The following is an 18,301-nucleotide window of genomic DNA, read 5'->3' on the forward strand; positions in this document are numbered from 1 at the left end:
GAACTGCCGACCTTGTAGTTAGTAGTCCAACGATGTTATTTCTAAGTAGGTAGATTGGATACATGTATGGTTTCACAATTTCTTCATGAACTCAACTCTTACATCTAACAGCCTATCTAATAAAGATCTCTAACTTAACATGTCCAAAACTAAATTACTAATTCAAACCCATATTCAGTCCAACAAAATGTCCTTTTGGATTTAGTTTCACATAAATCCCTCAGTCATTGGAACCACCATCACTGTCATCTGGATTACCAAAGAGAGCCTCCTCACAAGACTTGTTTCGTCCTTTGGGCCTATTGTTCTTAACACTTTTAGTTGATCCTTCTAAAACCCAAGTCATATATCATGTACTATTCCTTTGCTGACAACCATGATGATTAAAAGTCAAAGTCATCTTTCTATGGCCATCACTTCCATAGATTTGTCCCTAATCCCCTTAACCACTCACATCCACCATCTCCTATACTCACTTTTCCTGTCTCACTGGTTTCCTTGCTATTCAAATGTCAATCAAGCTCCTACCTGAGGGCCTTTCTACCACATACTGTCCACCATTCGAAGCCTTCCTTACTCACGTGGCAGGATTTGTTCCTAGTTCCAGTAAGTCTATGCTCAAACATCTTAATGATATCTACCCGACTCTGAAACGTGCTCTTAATTGTAGAGTAGTGAAGGCAAATGGAAGAAATGAAGTCAAAGAGCTGACCAGAGAACTTCAAAGGACAGCTCCAAAAGGCAAAAGTGAGATATTCTAATGACATATGCACAGACCTACAGTTAGAAAACCAAAAAGGAAGAACACACGCAGCATATTCTAAAATGAAAGAACTCAAGAAAAAAGCTGAAGCCTTTAAAAAAATTTCAAGTCCTGAGTTGCAATCTTTAAGACTCTACGGGGAAATATTTAAGGAAGCGTCAAGAGGAGATTGAAAGAATACAAAGAGTCGCCGTCCCAAAAGAACTAGTCAGAAGCTCACCATTTCTGTAGACAGCACATGAGCAAGAACCAATGGTGCTGAAGGAAGTTAAAGCTGCATTGAAAGCATAAGCCAAAAACAAGTCTCCAGGAATTGATGAATACCAACTGAAAGTGTTCAAACTGGCTGATGAAGCACTGGAGACACTCACCTATGCCAGGAAATTTGGAAGATAGCTATTTGGTCAACTGACTGGAAGAGATCCATATTTCTACCTATTACAAAGAAAGCTAATCCAACAGAATGTTAGAATTATAGAAAAATATCTCTGATTATGGTAGTTACATATCCATTGTCAAGTAAAGAGTGAAGGGGTGGAGTCTAGCCTGTTAATCAGATTGCAGCTTGATGACCTCATTTAGAAGCACTGAAGAGATAAATAGTTCATTAGAGGCAGGACACAAGCTCACTCCGAGACATGACTGAAGACAAGCCACATGGAGCTACACTGATGCAGTCAGAGCCATGAAGCTGTAGGAGTCACCTGGAGACCCCTGCCAGCACTGAGATGCTTCTACTGCCATTGGATCTACAAGACTTTCCACCCACTGGTCTGTGATCTTCCTGCATTCAGCATTATTGCATGGCTGTGTGAGTCTAAAGAGGAATTTACAGACTAGTATTTGACATATGGGCTAATATTGGACTTATGGACTGGATCTGGACCAGGCTGGGATGTTTTCTTAATATTCAATTGCTCTTGTATATAAAGCTCTTTCTTATACACATAGGAGTGTCTATGAATTTGTTTCTCTAATCTACCTGGACTAACACACTGATATTACATACAAGTAAAGTTTTACTGAAAATCATCCAACAGTTGTAGCAATAAATTGACAGGGATCTGCCAGAGGTTCAGAAGAGGATGTGGAATAAGGGCTATCATTGCTGATGTCAGATGGATCTTAGCTGAAAACAGAGAATACCAGAAAGATGTTTGTTTCCTTAACTAGGCCAAGGCATTCAGCTATATGGATCATAATAAACAGTCGATAGCCTTAAGAATGGGAATTCCAGAACACTTCATTGTGTTCATGTGGAACTTGTACATGGATCAAGAGGCAGTTTTGTGTGAACAGAGCAAGGGACTAATTGCGTGGTTTAGAATCAGGAAAGATCTTTCAGTTGGGTTTGTATCCTCTCACCTTATTCATTCTGTACAGAGTAATCAAAGAAGCTGGATTATGTCAAGAGAAATGTGGTATAAGGATTGTAGGAAGGCTTATTAACAACCTGCAAAATGCAGATGACACAGCACCTCAGTTTCATGAGGGCTTGGTACACTTGCTGATGAAGACCAAATTGTACACTTTCAGTATGGAGTATAACTCAATGTAAATAAGATCAAAATCGGGCAGTGCCAAGATGTCGGCAGTGGCACTGCCCGAGCTGAAACAGATCAGCCGGGTGGAGGCGATGCGCCTGGGACCTGGCTGGAGCCACTCTTGCCACGCCATGCTGTACGCCGCCAACCCCGGGCAGCCATTCGGTCGCATCCCCATGCGCTTCTCCGTGCTGATGCGCTGACGGGCTCCTGGGCTTCCCTGGCGGCTTCGTGGACCGGAGCTTCTGGTCGCTGGAGGATGGGCTGAACCGGGTGCTGGGGCTGGGCTGCCTGCGCCTCACCGAGGCGGACTACCTGAGCTCGCACCTAACCGAGGGCCCGCAACGCGTCGTGGCGCACCTGTATGCGCGGCAGCTGACGCTGGAGCAGCTGCACGCCGTGGAGATCAGTGCACAGCACTCTCGAGACCACGGCCTGGAGGTGCTGGGGCTCGTGAGGGTCCCACTCTACACCCAGAAGGACCGAATGGGGGGCTTCCCCAACTTCCTCAGCAATGCCTGTGTCAGCACTGCCAAGTGTCAGCACCTCTTCGCCCTCAAGGTGCTCAACATGATGCCTGAGGAAAAGCTGGCAGAGGCCTTGGCTGCCGCCACTGAGAAGCAGAAGCAAGCCCTGGAGAAGCTGCAGCCAGCATCCTCCTGAGGGCCCTGCCAGGCTGTGTTCCAACCCCTCCCCCTAGGCCCTCTGGGCTGTCTCCTAGTGTGCGTGTGTCTGTTCCTGCCTGGGGCCAGTGGGCAGCAGTGGACCAGCTGGAACTCAGGTTTGCAGGGTGGGGTCCAGGCTCTTGCCCACCCTGCCGTGCTTGGTGAGTCTGCCCTAGGCAGGTAGAGGTCTCGGGCATTATGATCCCCCGGTGTCGCTGCCACACTTGGCCCTTCTGTGGACAGTTTGTTCCTGTGGAGGACACCCTTGTCCAGGTAGACCCTCTCCCACACACCCCCGAGTCAGCCTCAGAAAGCCGCTGTACTGTTTGCGGGGAGGCCGGGCTTGGGTCCTGAGGGCAGTCAGACTGCTGCGTGGCTTACTGACAACACAATAAAGTAGCTCCCACTGCTAAAAAAAAAAAAAGATCAAAATCTTCACAACTGGGTGAATAGATAACTTGATAAATGGAGAAAAGGTTGAAGTCAAGGATTTTGTCTTGCTTGGATCCACAATCAATGCTTATGGAACCAGTCAGTCAAGAGATCAAAAGACGTGTTGCTAAGGTAAATCTGCTGCAACAAGACCTTTTTAAAGTATTGTTATTTTGAGGACTCAGGTGTGCCTGACCAAAGCCATGGTATTTTTAATCATTTCCTCTACATGTGAAAGTCGGGTATTGAATAAAGAAGACTGAAGAAGAACCGAATCATTTGAATTGTGGTGCTGGAGAAGAATGTTCAAAGTATCATGGTCTGCTCAAAGGACAAACAAAACTGTCTTTGGAGAAGTATGACCAGAGTGCTCCTCAGAGGCAAGGATGGCGTGACTTAGTCTTACATACTTTGGAACTACTGTCAGGAGAGCCCAGACCCTGGGGAGAGACACCCTGCTTGGTAAAGTGGAGGGGGAGTGAAACAGAGGAAAGGCCTTAATGAAGTGGATGGACACCGTGATCGCAATAATGGGTTCAAGCACAGGAATAATTGAGGCTGCTGCAGGACTGGGCAGTTTCATTCTGTTGTGTGAGGGTTGCTATGGGCCAGAATCTATTTGATGGAATCTAAAAACCAGAATCCTGACCACCCCATTTATAATTTCTAATACATCCATCATTCGCTTTAATCTTTATATTTTCACCAGAGCACTTAGCACTCCTAGCCTATTAACTTCCTTATTATGTTTACTGTTTGCTTCTCCCTACTATGGATAATCTACATGAGAACAGAGATCTTTGTTTTACTCACTGATGTAGCTCCTCAGCAGCTGAATAGGATCTGCTACCTGGTTGATATTCAAATTCAATTTTTAATTTTGGTTATGTGTAACAAATGTCACATTTTTTTTGGGTTAGAAATATTTATTTACCCCCCCCCCCCAATGTCACATATTTATACACACACACACTTAATTTAATTGCACTGGAAAATCATATTAAAGGTAGAGTTGCCAATTCATATAACTACTGTCAATGACTTGCACATAATAAAAAGTTGAAATGGAAAAATGTTAAACAAGTGAATAAAACTCCCTTCTTTTGGCAATCTCTTTGCTGTGTTATCTAACTAGGCTATTTAAACTATGATGCCAAAACGATGTGCATTGTTTCAAATAATCCACATATTCTTGGGGAGGCAAAGTTGCCTTAGCCAGGACCATCTGTACAGTGCCAAGACAAACACATAGTGGTTTTCCAGGAGTGGTTTTTTTTTTTTACAGATGTAAGGGGGTTTACAAAGTGTGTGGGAAAATCTCATCTTTCAGTTCCATTAGTCCATGAACTTTTGAAGACGCCTCACATTTCTCTTAAGAGACATACTGTGAGCTGCCAGGATTTGTTCCCTGCACTCCAATACTTCTGAAATGCATGGGAAACAGCGCACAACCAAGTATCTGAACGCTTTTTGCCTCAAAGGGAAACAGACTATTACAGTATGTGGGAGTGTTCACTGCTGCCAAAAATATTTTGAGACTTCCCATGTTACTGAAATTTCTAAAGGAGTTCATTTATCTTTACCAGGAACAGGTTATTATTTTAAAGTTCCCATCCATGCCAGAGTTTGGCATAAAAGACATCCTTTTTGCCAACAATGAAAAGAGCATATGTCAATTGCTCAGAAAAATAACATATAAAACTTCACCAAATTTCAATAAAGGAATCTAAAGTCATGAGCTAAATAAAGGGGCCAGCACTCACCATTTTTGCCCTGCACTTGTCTTAAGGATCTAAGTATAATGAAAGTCGTAGGGAACACAATGATACAAATTAACCCAGACATCTTTTCAGAATAAGGAAAACAAAACAAAAAAAACCCCACCTTGCTTTATCAATGGGTTTGTAATCCTAAAATTCATTAGTAATGCTGGCTTGACACACCCCAAAATGAATTAACAGGGGGACCTGGGGCTGCGTGTATAAAAGTCACTTCATCACTAAGAAAGATCATGAGCGTGTGGGGATCGGAAATCTTGTTTATTTGAACATGGTTCACTGCACTCTCTGTGTCTGGGTTTATTGATTTAGGAAGCTGGAAAATGTCTTGAGGTCACTATCAGGGTAGGGGAGGCGAGTTATGCCTGGATTTCTATTCAGCTATTTAGCACATTCCTGACTTCAGTTTTAGGAAGCTGAGAACAGTACCAACTATCACCTCTTAGGACAATACAAACTGCCAAAATTTTTGTACAAAAAGGGCCGTGCCTTCTGTGTTAAAACCTTAAAGGTGAATACTAAGTATGTCTTTTACAAATAAACAGATTCGGGGAATTCTATGCACAAAGTGTCTGAATGTCAACTCCTTGGTTAGTTTTCCCAATCGCAAGTCCGGTCGATGCCCTCAGGAAGCAGCACTATTGGGCAACATGGAATTGCCCAGTAGGGCTTCTGAAGCTGAAACATTTTGTGGGGGCAGCTGGTGGGTTCGAATGTAAACTGTCAACATCCATCGTCACCAGGGCTCCTTCTCAGCCAGTAAGAGGCACAATTTTGCCAGCAATAGCAGAGCACATACTGATTCCCAAACAAAACGAATAGTTTCACGCTCCTTAATTTTGGTTGTGCAAAAAGCAACAGAAAAATTCAAAATAACGTATTCCATAAGCCCCACTTGCCAAAAGAATGGGTATGACAGAACGTTAAAGATACCGTATGAAAACGTAAAGCCGGCCTCTCTGCAGAGCTTTACTGGGACGAAAATAAGACGGGGAATCTCAAAGCCTCTTCAGAAGTTTCATCTGGAAGCCATCATCAGCTTCAGATCAGTTCCCTCCCTCAACAGCAAATCTACTTTCCACCTTTTTATCCTATTTTTACAAGCTTTATGTTAGTGAAACAGATCACGAACATCCCCTGCAGTCACACATAGTACACACAAAACCAGAAAACCCCAAACCGCGAACTACTTATGTAGCCCAGACGCTAGGAAGAGCAGTGCAAAGCTAGGACGGGGCTGGCTCGTTTATGAACTCATGCTGCTGGCAGCAAAAACAAACCCCACACGCATTAAACCAAAACGCTTTGCACAAAGGCAAGGCTGGGGGGCAGACTGCGCAGCGTCGCTCTTGAATTTCCTGCCTTTGTTGATAGGAGCCGCAAGCTTAACATGAAAATGCCAAGATTCACATTTAAACACTTCCCTGGAAGCCAAAAAAACAATAGCTCTTTCAGGATTTGAAATGACACTTGCAAGGCACAGAATAGAGGTTTTATTGAGTCAATTTGCTATGTACATACTCATAAGGGATTTTTAAAAAGCAGTCAATTGGAAGATGTTCTCCACGCACAGGAATTAAGATAGCCCAATCTATTGTTCAGTTTATGGCTCGGCTATAAATAATAGGCTGTAAAACCGAATCTGAAAATAGTGGCGCAGTGCGTGCTCGCAGCCAGCCAATGACACGCCGCCGCCCGGTCCTCCCCCAGCTCACAGCACATCAAGGCGCCACTGTGTGTGTGTGTGTGTGTGTGTGTTTAAAGAGCCCGACCTCTGGGTTCCACACGCGTGTGAGCACCTTTGTTCGTCCCGCAGCGGCCCCCGCGCCCCGCTGCAGCTGCACCCGGCTCTGCGGCGCGCCGGGGCGGTCCAGGGCACGGCACCCCGGGGGCTCACGACGCCCACGTTCCCAGGGCGAAACGGCAGCTTCCCACGGCTGCCTGCCGGGCCGTTCCCCCAGAACACTCCTTCCTCACTCAGTCAGGGCGGGGTGCGTGCGTGAGAAGCCGCTCCTCCAGGAGCTCGCGGGGCCCCAAAGTTAGGGAGGGCCGCGCCCCACCCCCTCCCCGACGGCCCTTCGCACGCCGCACTCCGAGGCGGCCGCCGGGCCGGGGGTGTCGGGCGCCTCGCGGCCCCGAGGCGAGGAACAAAGCGGCCGTGCTCGCCTCCGGCGGGGCGGGGGTGGGGCGCCGCTGCCCGCGCGAGCTCACCCCGCCCCCCCGTGAGAAGCGGGGGCGCGCGCCCCTCCCCCGCCGGCCGGCCGCGCGAAATGGCGGCCGCGCCACAAAATGGCAGCCGGGCCGGGCGAAGAGCGGGCCCAGGCGGAGAAAGGAAAGGCGAGGCGGACCCCTCCCCCCGGCACACGACGGCGAGCCCGCGCTGCTCCCCGGCCTCCCTGCCTCCGCCGGCCCCGCCGGGCGGCGCCCAGGGCCCCGCCGACCCAGCGACCACCTCCCGAGCCCACACACTCCGGCGCCGCGCCGGGGTGCGGCCACCACCTCTAAACGTCCCCCTCCTCTCCAGGCATTGACCCAAAGGGACAGACTCTGAGAAGGAAACGTCGCAACAGCTGAGCGGCCCCTGCCCAGGGCCGCCCCTCGACCCGGGCGAGCAGCGACCGCCTTCTTTTAGGGTCGCTACATACTTGCAGCTTTAGCTCCAGATCACCACAGTGAAGCCAGTAAGAGGGAGAATCCCCCCCAGTGAGGGGAGAGGAAGGGAAAAGGGGTTAAGGCACCCCCAAGCCAGTACTTCGGCGGCCACGTTGACTCCTAACGTACTGAACCCACACTCGAAAGGGCAGCGACGAGCCCCTGGTGGCCCACGCGTGCGCAGGCAGCTCCAGAGGGCGGCTTTCGGCTTTCCTTCCACCACGCAAACATCCAGTGAGCATTTTAGGCCTGGCATCTCTGCCCTCTCCCTGTGCTGAGGGGCCATGGGGCTGCACACAGGCAGAGGACGGAGAGGCGGTGGCGGTCCTCCTGCTTTGTCCCTGGCGTGAGGGTCCGGGTGGACTTGGGCTTTGCTTTGGCCTTGGCTTGATGGCTGTATGCAGGGCGGTGGCGGGGTGCTTTGGATTTTTCGCTTCCTTTCTCTCAAGCGCTCGCTGCCCTCGCTCCCCATCCCCCAGCTTCCCCTCGGCTCTGTCTTTCCAGAAACTTCTCAGGGATCCCCAGCAAAATGCCGCAGGCTCGGCCGGCGCCTCCCTCCTCGCGCATGCGTAACGGGCACAGCGGGCAGCTCGGGGCGCGTGGGCGCGAGTGTGAGAGTGGTACGTGCGCGCGCGCGCACTCGCCGTGCGGGGCGGATCGCTGGCACAATGCAGGGAACAGCCACCCCTCCCCCAACGTTCCGTCGGTGCGCACGCGCAGCCTCGCGGGCCTTCCCGGGAAGCGGGGGAGGGGCAGCGCCGCGGCGCGCCTGTCGTTGCTTCGTGCGCTTGCGCACTCCGTTGTGCTCGCCGCGCTGTCTTTTCGGTGCCGATTGTGGTAGCGGCGCCTTTGCTATGGAAGTGGGTCTGAGCAGTTTCCTTGTTCCCTACACATTGTTTTCCTCAGCTTCCTTTCGCGGACACCGTAGGGATGCTTGATCCGAGAGCACGGGTGTAGCCTCGGGGCTGTCGAGCGAGCGTGTGTCTTGGGCTTCCCTTCTTTCCCGCCGCGCCATGTTTGGGTGGCTGTTGACTGGGTTCGGTGGCCGGAATGTGGTAGACTAGCCTTCTCTGGACCTTGACAACGGCCTTGGCGGAAGGACGGGCTGGCGGTGCCTGGGCTGTCGCTGAGTCGGAACCTCGACTCGATGGCAGTGAGTTTGGGGTTTTGTGAGCCGGCTTATGTCAGGCACTTGCCTGGAGTTACGGGAGCTCTGAGCCCAAATGAAGGGGTTCATTATGCGTGGAGCCCTGGTTGCGCAGCGGTTAGAGCGCTCGCCACTGGCTGCTAACCTTTCGAAAGGGCGGTGGCTTGGACCCACCTGCCATGCCGCAGAGAGAAGAGGCGATCTGCTTCGTACGTGGGGCAGTTCTGCCCTGTCCCGCAGAGTCGCTATGATTCGGAATCCGTTCCACGGGCAGTGTGTGTATTTTTCTCCAGACAGCCCTCTGCTCAAGCTGCCAGGCTTGGCTGCTGGGGTGATCCTCCATGTGTGCACGGAGACAAAAGCACCTTTTCCTACAGCCCAGTCTCCCTTTGCAGCATTGAGGTTGGAGGCTGGTAACCATAGGAACCGCATTCCTTCTTCCTTGAGGTGCCTCCTTCCTCCCTTTTCCTTGGGAATGGGGAAATGGTTAGGCTTGAGAATTCCCAAAAGGAAACAAAGCAAAAACTCTGCTATCTAATCTCGCTTTTCAACTGCAACAAGTTAAAGATTTCCTTGTCAGGAATAGAGAGGTTTGCCCTCAGTTCCTTGCATCTGAACACCCCGCTCCTGCCCCCAAGTAATTGACGTCTTTAGCTGGTAGTGCATTTTCAGATCTTCATAGGTGTAAGATTTTTTTTAAAAAAAGAACTTGTTTATCAAGAAAGTTCCTAAGCGCGGAATGTGCAGCCTGCAGGTCGGCATTTTGTGCTCCCGGGCAGTGTTGTGGCCTTGACATGTGCACAGTTGACCAAGTTCAGGTCAGTCCAGGTCATCTCTCAGGGCTGAGTCACTTAGTGGGTCTTAACAGAGGTAGATGTCACTGGTGGGAATTTTGAGGAGGTGCCAGATCCGTGTAAGGAATTTTATACAAAGTTATTTAGAGGATTATGTAAGTACTAGCAAACCCAGAAGCCTGCTAACATGGCTATCATTTAAGGCTTGGGAATTACCTGGTCAAGTGTCTTTCAAATGAGCAGAATTCAACATTACATGTATGATGGTTAATGAAGGTCTTTAAAACCAGAGTCTCCACAGCAAAGGTAACAGTAACCAGGGGGAGATAAAAATGAAGTGTGCGCATTGTATCACTTTAGGCAACACTTCAACTTCCTTTCCTGCTGTTTAATCATTAAACATCTTGAATGATCAGTTTAGGTTGAAAATGTTTAGGTTTCAATATGTTTAGATTGAAAATCATGAAGGACAAAAGTATTCCATTTAAAGTCACTTTTACAAAAAAAAAACAAAAAAAAAATAAAGTCACTTTTACTGGGTGAAAATGTAAAAGTATATGGTTTATGCTTGAATGTGTATTTACATTACCTGTGGGATCAGGGAAACGCCCCTCCCACCTGATAGTCTAGTGACTTCTGGAGTCTAAAATGACTCACATGTCAGATTTTCTGTCAAGGAAAAACTTTATAAAATAACCTGCCATTTTAAAAGAAAGTTACCGGAAAAAAAAAGTTACCTTGAGAAATTATCTTTTCAGGCAAAAGTATTTTCCAAGTACAGGTGAAAGTGTAGCTCCCAGGATAATTGTATAGTGAATGAGAAATTCTGCCTACGTTTCCTCTATCAAGATACTGGAATTTAACTTGTTAAAACTGTAAGAATAAAGGAATCACATTACTTACAAATGCACCCTGTACTAACTAGTCTTTAAATAGAGTGGTTTTGTTTTACATTACAAGATTCAAGTATTTAAAAAAAATCATTTTATTAGGGGCTCATACAACTCTTCTCATAATTCATACATACATACATCGATTGTGTAAAGCACATTTGTACATTTATTGCCCTCATCATTCTCAAAACATTTGCTCTCCATTTAAGCCCCTGGCATCAACTCCTCATTTTTTCCCTTCTCTCCCTGCTGCCCCCTCCCAAGATTCAAGTTTTTAACTCTGGAATATTTTATAAAATCAATGCTTACAAATATCAAGACTTTGTGATTTTAAAGAGCATTACAACAGTAATTAAAATTGAAATGGCTTCAAAACACATTTTTAATGAGAACATAAATGCTTTTTTTTTTTAAAGTTCATCCTTTAAATTCTAGGGAATCTTGATGGCACAGTGCTTACCATTGGGCTGCCAATCTCAAGGTCAACAGTTCCAAACTACCAGCCAGCTCCTCTGGAGAATGATAGAACTTTCTACTCCTGTAAAAAGATAAGTCTCAGAAACTCACAGGGGCAATTTTACCCTTCACGTATGAGTTGGCATTGACTTAATGGTGGTGAATTTAGTTTTGGGTACTTTAAACTCTAGCTAAGCCTGTAACAGGACCGAATACAAACTGCCATTGAATTGATCCTAACTTATAAGAGTAGAACTGCTTGTTAGGATTTCCTAGGCTGTAAATCTTTAAATAGGGGCAGGCACCTTCATCTTTCTCCCTTGAAGAAGCTAGTGGGTTTGAACCATCTACTTAGCCCACACCAGTGTCCTATGAGAGGAGTAGTCTCATTGCTATAGAATCAATTTAGACATGGAAACTGATTATAAGGATCTCCATGTGACCTCCTCCCTGGGGGACGTTCAACAGAAAGTGGATGAAGGGAGTCCTCAGACAGAGCAAGATATGACAAAATAATAATTTATAAATTATCTAGGGTTCATGAGGGAGTGGGGCGCCGGGAGGGAGGGGAGAAAATGAGGAGCTGATGCCAGGGGTGTAGGTGGAGAGCAAATGTTTTGAGAATGATGAGGGCAATGAATGTACAAATGTGCTTTACACCATTGATGTATGTATGGATTGTGATAAGATTTGTATGATCCCCTAATAAAACAATTAAAAAAAAAGAATTCTGACTCATGGTGAGCCTATTGGACAGAATAGAACTGCTCCTGTGGGTTTCTGAGATGCAAATCTTTACTAGCCTAGAAGGCCTCATCTTTCTCCCACAGAGCTGCTAGTGGTTTAAACTGCTGATCTTTCAGTTAGCAGCCCATCACTGTGCCACGAGGGCTGCTTAAAACCTCCACGCTGCCGAACTTTTCAATATATAAGTAGGAAGTTTCTAACCACATTTTATTTTGGTCTTATTGCTGAGATTTCATCAAATGCAATTGGAAGTGTTCTCTGAATTAATCCATAGCTTTGATTAACATTGTTTATATTCTGATTCTTAATGTTCTAAAAGTGGCCAGTGCTGAGTCATTTCATTAGAACCGTCTTCAAATGATAAAACATTACATGTTAACCAAAGAAGGTTTAGGAAACTCAGATAAGTAAAATGAAAAAACCCAAAACACTTCAGCTCCTACCACATAGAAGATATAGTTAGGATTAACAATGGCAAATATCCTTCCAGTCTATTTTTATTTGAATTCCACATCTCATTGTACATTCTACTAATCTAAATATTGGGTACATGAACAGTATTTCTTTAAATGGGGGAGTGGAAGTTACTTTCAGCAACTTTGCTGGAAAATTGAATGGTAGAAATATAAGAACTGGTTTTTCTTTTTAAGAAAATGGCTGTTATATTACTCTCTGAAAAACTGAAGACAATTTGGAATAAATCATGTAGCTCTCTGAGAGGATTGAACAGAAAAGTAGATTTAGAAGTGTTAGCTTATTGAAAGAATGACCTACAAAAGCACTAGCTAGCTAATACTGTTCAGCTGATTGAAATTTTGGTAAGTTATATATAGATAATTCTACTAGACAGCCTGCTATATCAATTTAAGTCTGTTAATAGACTGATCTCTTACACTGAACTCTGAAAAATAGAAAGAGGTCAGATGTTTTTTGAAAATAATATATTTGTTTTCTGCTGTTTGGGACAAAAAGACTAAAAATAGAAAAGTGGAGTTTGGTAATATTAAATTTTCATGTCGTTAGGGCTTTGGTAATTTTAGAGTTGGCAATATATTTTTATATGCATTGCTTATATTTTAAAGTGTATGGCTTCTTATTAAACAGCTTGGGACCTAATTTATAACCAAATTCTGGTGAAATATCTGTTAACTATTCTGCTCTATTTGAATAGCAATATTAATTCATCTGTTTTAGTGGGTAGGCTGGCATTCAGAGCCTGAGTTTGAGGCTTAGATGCTTTCCCTAACTGAGCTTTCAATACGCATGACTGGGCTCTTTGAATATGTCTAGCATCCTAAATAAGAGGAGCTCCTAACAGTGTGAAAATAAGACTAACTGAAAACAATTCTATTTTCATTACCCTCTGTAAATGGTGCTGCTTTAACGTCACCTTTCTGAATTATCTTTAATATTCAAATAAGGAAATTTACTTCATCTATCATACTTGAAAGAGGTCTCATCCTACTTCCTGACCCTTTTTTATGAGCATCAGTTGTTAAATATATACATACTGTATATATGTGTGTGCATATATGTATAATCATTTACAAATGAGAGTAGGTTGCCTTTATAGTGACAATATTTAAAAGTGAATGCGTATGAAGAAATTCTGCCATTGGAAATATTTGTTACAGTACAAAAAGAAAAAGGCTTTCCCACTGTTTCCTAATGTATTAACAGTGAAATTGAAAAGCACTGAAAAAAATCAAAGCATGTTATTTATTAATTTTGTTGCTCGAGCTTTTGGAATAAAACAACCCCAAAATGCATGGATCTAAAGATTGCAGTTGACATTGCAATCACTGAATATTGATTTGACTACAGAACTCTGCTGTAATAATTCAAATGTTATACATTGATAATATTGGGACTGCAATTATTACTAACCTTTGATATTAATGTGAAATTAATGGTCAACTCAATGACAGTTATAATCATATAGTATATTAATTTCAAATACTTTAACATACAGCATCAGAACCTCACTGCCATTGAGTCAGTTCCGACTCATAGTGACCCTATAAGCCAAGGCAGAACTGGCCCTGTGGCCTTCTGAAACTGCTTCTCCTGCAGAGTGACTGGTGGTGGTGAGCAGCCCAGTGAGTGACCCCACGGCCACCAGGGCTCCCCAGCGATGGATACTTCAGTGAATTTACAAGGCAGAGAACATAAGGATTTTAGTCCCCCCCCCACTCTTTTTTTAGTCTTATTTTGCAGATAAGGAAATTAAAACTTTGAGGATCTAATTATCTTGCTTAGTTAGGCCACATAGTGACTTAATTCAGGACTTCTATTACATTAACATCTCTTTTTTACAACATTAGCAGTTTTCAAAATCTCCCAGAGTTCAAGCTAATGTAGGGTTATCAAGAAAGAATCTTTTATGGTAATGGATAGACTTTCCCACAGAAGTGCTCATTTTTACCTGGTATACCTAGCTATTTTCCTTTCAAATAAATTTTCAGAAGTGAAATTAGAGGAAACCGTTTTTGGTAGTAGAGGAGGAGCCCATTGATGTTTGAGTGGACACAGGCTCTAAGAATGGGCTCAAACAACAGTCTTGATGCCACAGGACGCGGTCTTGTTTCCTTATGTTGTACTTACAGTTACTTTGAATGGGAACTTATGACCATGTGGCACCTAAAACAACAACCTTAAACTTTTAATACTAAATATTTATTTTACTCATTTAATAACCTATCTGTTGGGAGCTTCATAAATAAGGACTATCTCTTGAGAAGTATATGCTAAATGCAAAAATATATAATGGGTAGTTTACCTACTCTTTTTGGCACCCAGAGTTCTGCAAATAGCTATGGTGATGAAAGTACTATTCAAGTCCGAAGGAAGGCCTGGCCATGGCCTTCTGAAAGCCCTACCTGAGCTGTTCCTCTCTGCACGGTGGGGCCGCCATGAGTTGGAATTGACGCGGTGGCAACTAACAACAATAATACTCCAAGACAAGCCGAGTATGAGGTTCTAGATAATGACATTTAAGTGGAAAAATTGCATGCCTTTAACTATCTAGACAGTTAACAGTTTTTGATAGATCTCTGGTAAACGGGGGAAAAAGCCACCTTTGACATTTGTTTCAGCTCCTTTTGACTTTCTATCATCTATCATCTTTATTTAGAGGTTCTTGGAAAGCTTTAACATGATTTTGCTCAATAATTTCTGTTAGAAATCTATCGGAACGAGGTCCCAATAAAATGATTTAAAAAAAAGGGAAAAGGCTGGAGGCTTTAAATTTATGTATACCATTTTGCCTATTTCAAATGAAGTTATCAAGTTTAAGCATCTATAGTGCTCAGTACATGGGCAACACTACTGTAGCCAAGATCTTTAGCCAAACCTAGAACTACATTTCTTTTTGCATTTAGTTGGTAAATGTTATTTTCTTTATTAAAGCTTAATGTTTCCTTATTCTTAAGTTACAGAGAAAGTATAAATATGAGGGGCCTTCAAAATAATCATGTAAAAATTACATTATCTTTTAATTCCATGTGTCAGTGAACTTTATGAAGTCTTCCAGTACGTCTTTACTGGTTCGTTCTTTGTTCCAGTTTTTCCTTTCATTGCTCAGTGGATATCAAAGATGGATGTAAAATACTATACTTAAATCATTTTTCTCTTTTCTAGTGGTTTTGCTTCTAAAAGGTTTCTATTTACTTTTCCTCCCCTAGGATTTGAATTTTTCTTCAGTAGGATTTTAACTGAAGGTTGCATTCAAGGTGAGATACAGTTCTTTTTGTAGTTGCAAGAGACTTTTCTCAGTCCTCATCTTTGTCTGTTGCACCTTTATATGCAATTGAGCCAACTTCTTCTGAGTAATAACACTTTGCTCTTTCCCAAAAGGTTTCAGCTAATTCAAAGCCTATCGGGTTTTAGACAGTAATTTACAAAATTTTAAATGTGCTTCAAAATGTCACTGTCGGTAATGAAATTCATGCTTCAGGGGAAAATGTACATCAACTTAAGGCTTAGTAACTGCAGCTACATAGTGTTATAGTTCCAAATAATACTGAATACTGGTAATAGTGGATTGGCCTAAAACTCAATATATGACAGCTGCTGTGATAGAAATGGCCAAATGTAAGTGGGCAATCTTGCATCTTTTTATTTTATTTTAAAAAATAATAAATATTTCCCCCCCTACATATTGATACAGTTTGATTTGTTTGTTCCTTTTACTTGAGGGAGGAGTCCCATATTTCCAAGAGTCAACATTTCCACTTTATTAATGACTCTGATTTGCATGAGGACAAGCTCTACCTTTACGGTGGCATTAAATACCCCAACTAAATTATCGATAGGTAGTGGTGCTTTTGTTTCCAACTTTTCTAGACCGCCTCTTTGTTCTTGCCTTTTAAAAGTTTCCAAAATACTCAAGGAGGAGGAAAAAAAAGTGTTGAAATAGGAAATGGAAAAACAAACCAGGAAAATAACAGAAAATAAATTGGTTAAATTACCTTGCTCAGGTGATTTCCCTGACCTGATTGGTTGGGTCTCAGAACCGCCTGGGGGCTGTGCTCCCAGCCCTTTCTCTGCTCCCACTCCCTCCTTCCCTTCTTTCCTTGCCTCAACAAAATCTTTCTTAACTTAAAAAAAGAGAAAACATTGCCTTGCTCAGAATCTGGATGTTTTAGAAGTAATGAATTAAAATTTAAAAGTCAGTTCTGTGGGAAACTCTCAACCAAGATGGCAGAATTTGCTTCTGGACTGTAATTGTTCTGTGTAATGTAGAATCTTCTTTAACTTTCTGAAAGTCCTGAGAATAAGGAAAGAGAGCTCAGTTGATAAGATCTTTTATTGAGAACAGCTTGGACTAGTAAGCAAATATAGGCGTACATTGCTTAATATCCATAATATGTTCTGTGAAATAAGATGTTATGTGATTTGGATAGCATATAAACATTCCAGGCCAGGCGTCCTCAAAGGTGCGGCCCGCCGAGGACATTTATCCGGCCCACAGGGTGTTTTTGACCCGTTTGTTTATTTACTTCAAAATAAGATATGTGCAGTGTGCATAGGAATTTGTTCATAGTTTTTTTAAAAACTGTCGTGCGGCCCTCCAACGGGTCTGAGGGACAGTGAACTGGCCTCCTGTTTAAGAAGTTTGAGGACCGCTGTTCCAGGCAATTCCTGTATTATGAGAGTTCTGTTCCTGATCCTGATTTTAAGTCTAGTTTGGTAAAAAAAAAAAATAGGTATAGGGTTCGTTGGAGAATATTTGTCTTAGTACATAGTGTATCTTTCTATGCATAAAACAACATGAAAGAAATACTCCCGGATATACTTAGACATCTCGAACTTAGTAATGGACGCATTACCTTAGATTCTGAATCAGCAACCCCTCTGGACAGAGTCGAATGGCTTCCTAGCGTGTCCAAGACTGTAATTCTTTATGGGATGGGTTTTCAAAGCCTTATTTTATTCCATCGAGCAGCTGGTAGGTGTGATCCCATGACCTTTAAGCTGGCAGGTGAGATCTTAACCCACAGTACCACCAAGGCTTATTGTTTGATGATAAGGCTAACCCCCAAACAAGGTGCCCATCCTTTGTGGAACAAAACCCCAAACGTGCTTGCACAGGTGACATATTAGTGCAGAATCATTTGTTATGGTTGACTCAATTTCTCACAATGGTGTCATTTGAAGATAATTGACTTGTATTCAAGTAGACAGCGAATGGGACATTTTACAGATCTAGCCTATACGTGAAGCACTATGAGAGATATTTCCGTGACCTTAAAACAAACTTGACTGTTCTAAACAATTAACTTTCTAGACATATTTAGTGGTTGGCTGAATTTTGTGGGTCTTACCCAGGTTTCTGTAGACTTTTCAAAAGCCCTTAGGCCCTGGCTGGTTAGAAGTGTAACATCTCAGTATATTATGGTGAGCCAGCTGAGAACACTAGGGCCTCACTTCTACTCCTGGTATATGTACTGTAACCACCAGCAAGCGTATATTGTCAAAGGTTTCGCAACGTTGCTGGTTACAAGGGAATGATTCTTGGGAGCCTTGGGTTTTTGCGGCCTTCATCGCGTAGTCCGGCCGTGAGAAGGGCAGCCCGTCGTTCTGAACCTTTTCCCAAGCAGGCGGGGACCCTAGTGCCCAGGGGGGGCCGGGAAGCGGCGGGGCCGCCGCGTGGACACAGAGCGCGGTCAAGACCAACCCCACGTCTCCCTCTTCTCCCCCAGGCCGGCGCCTAGGACTCGCGCGCGAAGCGTCGGAGGCCGTTCCTGCTTGCCCGCGGCCGACACGCCCGGCCTGACCGAGCGCCCGCCCCGCGCGGCTGCGCACCGGGACCGAGCCCGAGCCCACGGCCCCTCCCGCTGCCCACCCCCGCTCGCGCCCCGCCTGCGCGCCTGCGCGCCTGCGCGCCGCCTGAGAGGAACGCGGAGCCTCGGCCTGGGCGGACGGACGC

The 18,301-nt window shown here is 44.5% G+C and overlaps 1 long non-coding RNA gene and 1 pseudogene across 1 annotated transcript; both read left to right on the plus strand.

Annotated features, from left to right (window-relative positions):
* Nucleotides 1–2,348: 2,348 nt before the first annotated feature.
* LOC142433297 (tudor-interacting repair regulator protein pseudogene) lies at nucleotides 2,349–3,032 on the plus strand (annotated as a pseudogene).
* Nucleotides 3,033–7,456: 4,424 nt separating this feature from the next.
* On the plus strand, nucleotides 7,457–18,245 carry LOC142449748 (uncharacterized). The gene is made up of 3 exons (XR_012784865.1): nucleotides 7,457–8,068; nucleotides 15,555–15,602; nucleotides 18,075–18,245. It is a non-coding gene; the product is annotated as an uncharacterized LOC142449748 (long non-coding RNA).
* The last annotated feature ends 56 nt before the right edge of the window (nucleotides 18,246–18,301 follow it).

This window comes from Tenrec ecaudatus, chromosome 1 (genome assembly GCF_050624435.1).
Source record: "Tenrec ecaudatus isolate mTenEca1 chromosome 1, mTenEca1.hap1, whole genome shotgun sequence".
In the NCBI taxonomy this organism is placed as follows: domain Eukaryota; kingdom Metazoa; phylum Chordata; class Mammalia; order Afrosoricida; family Tenrecidae; genus Tenrec; species Tenrec ecaudatus.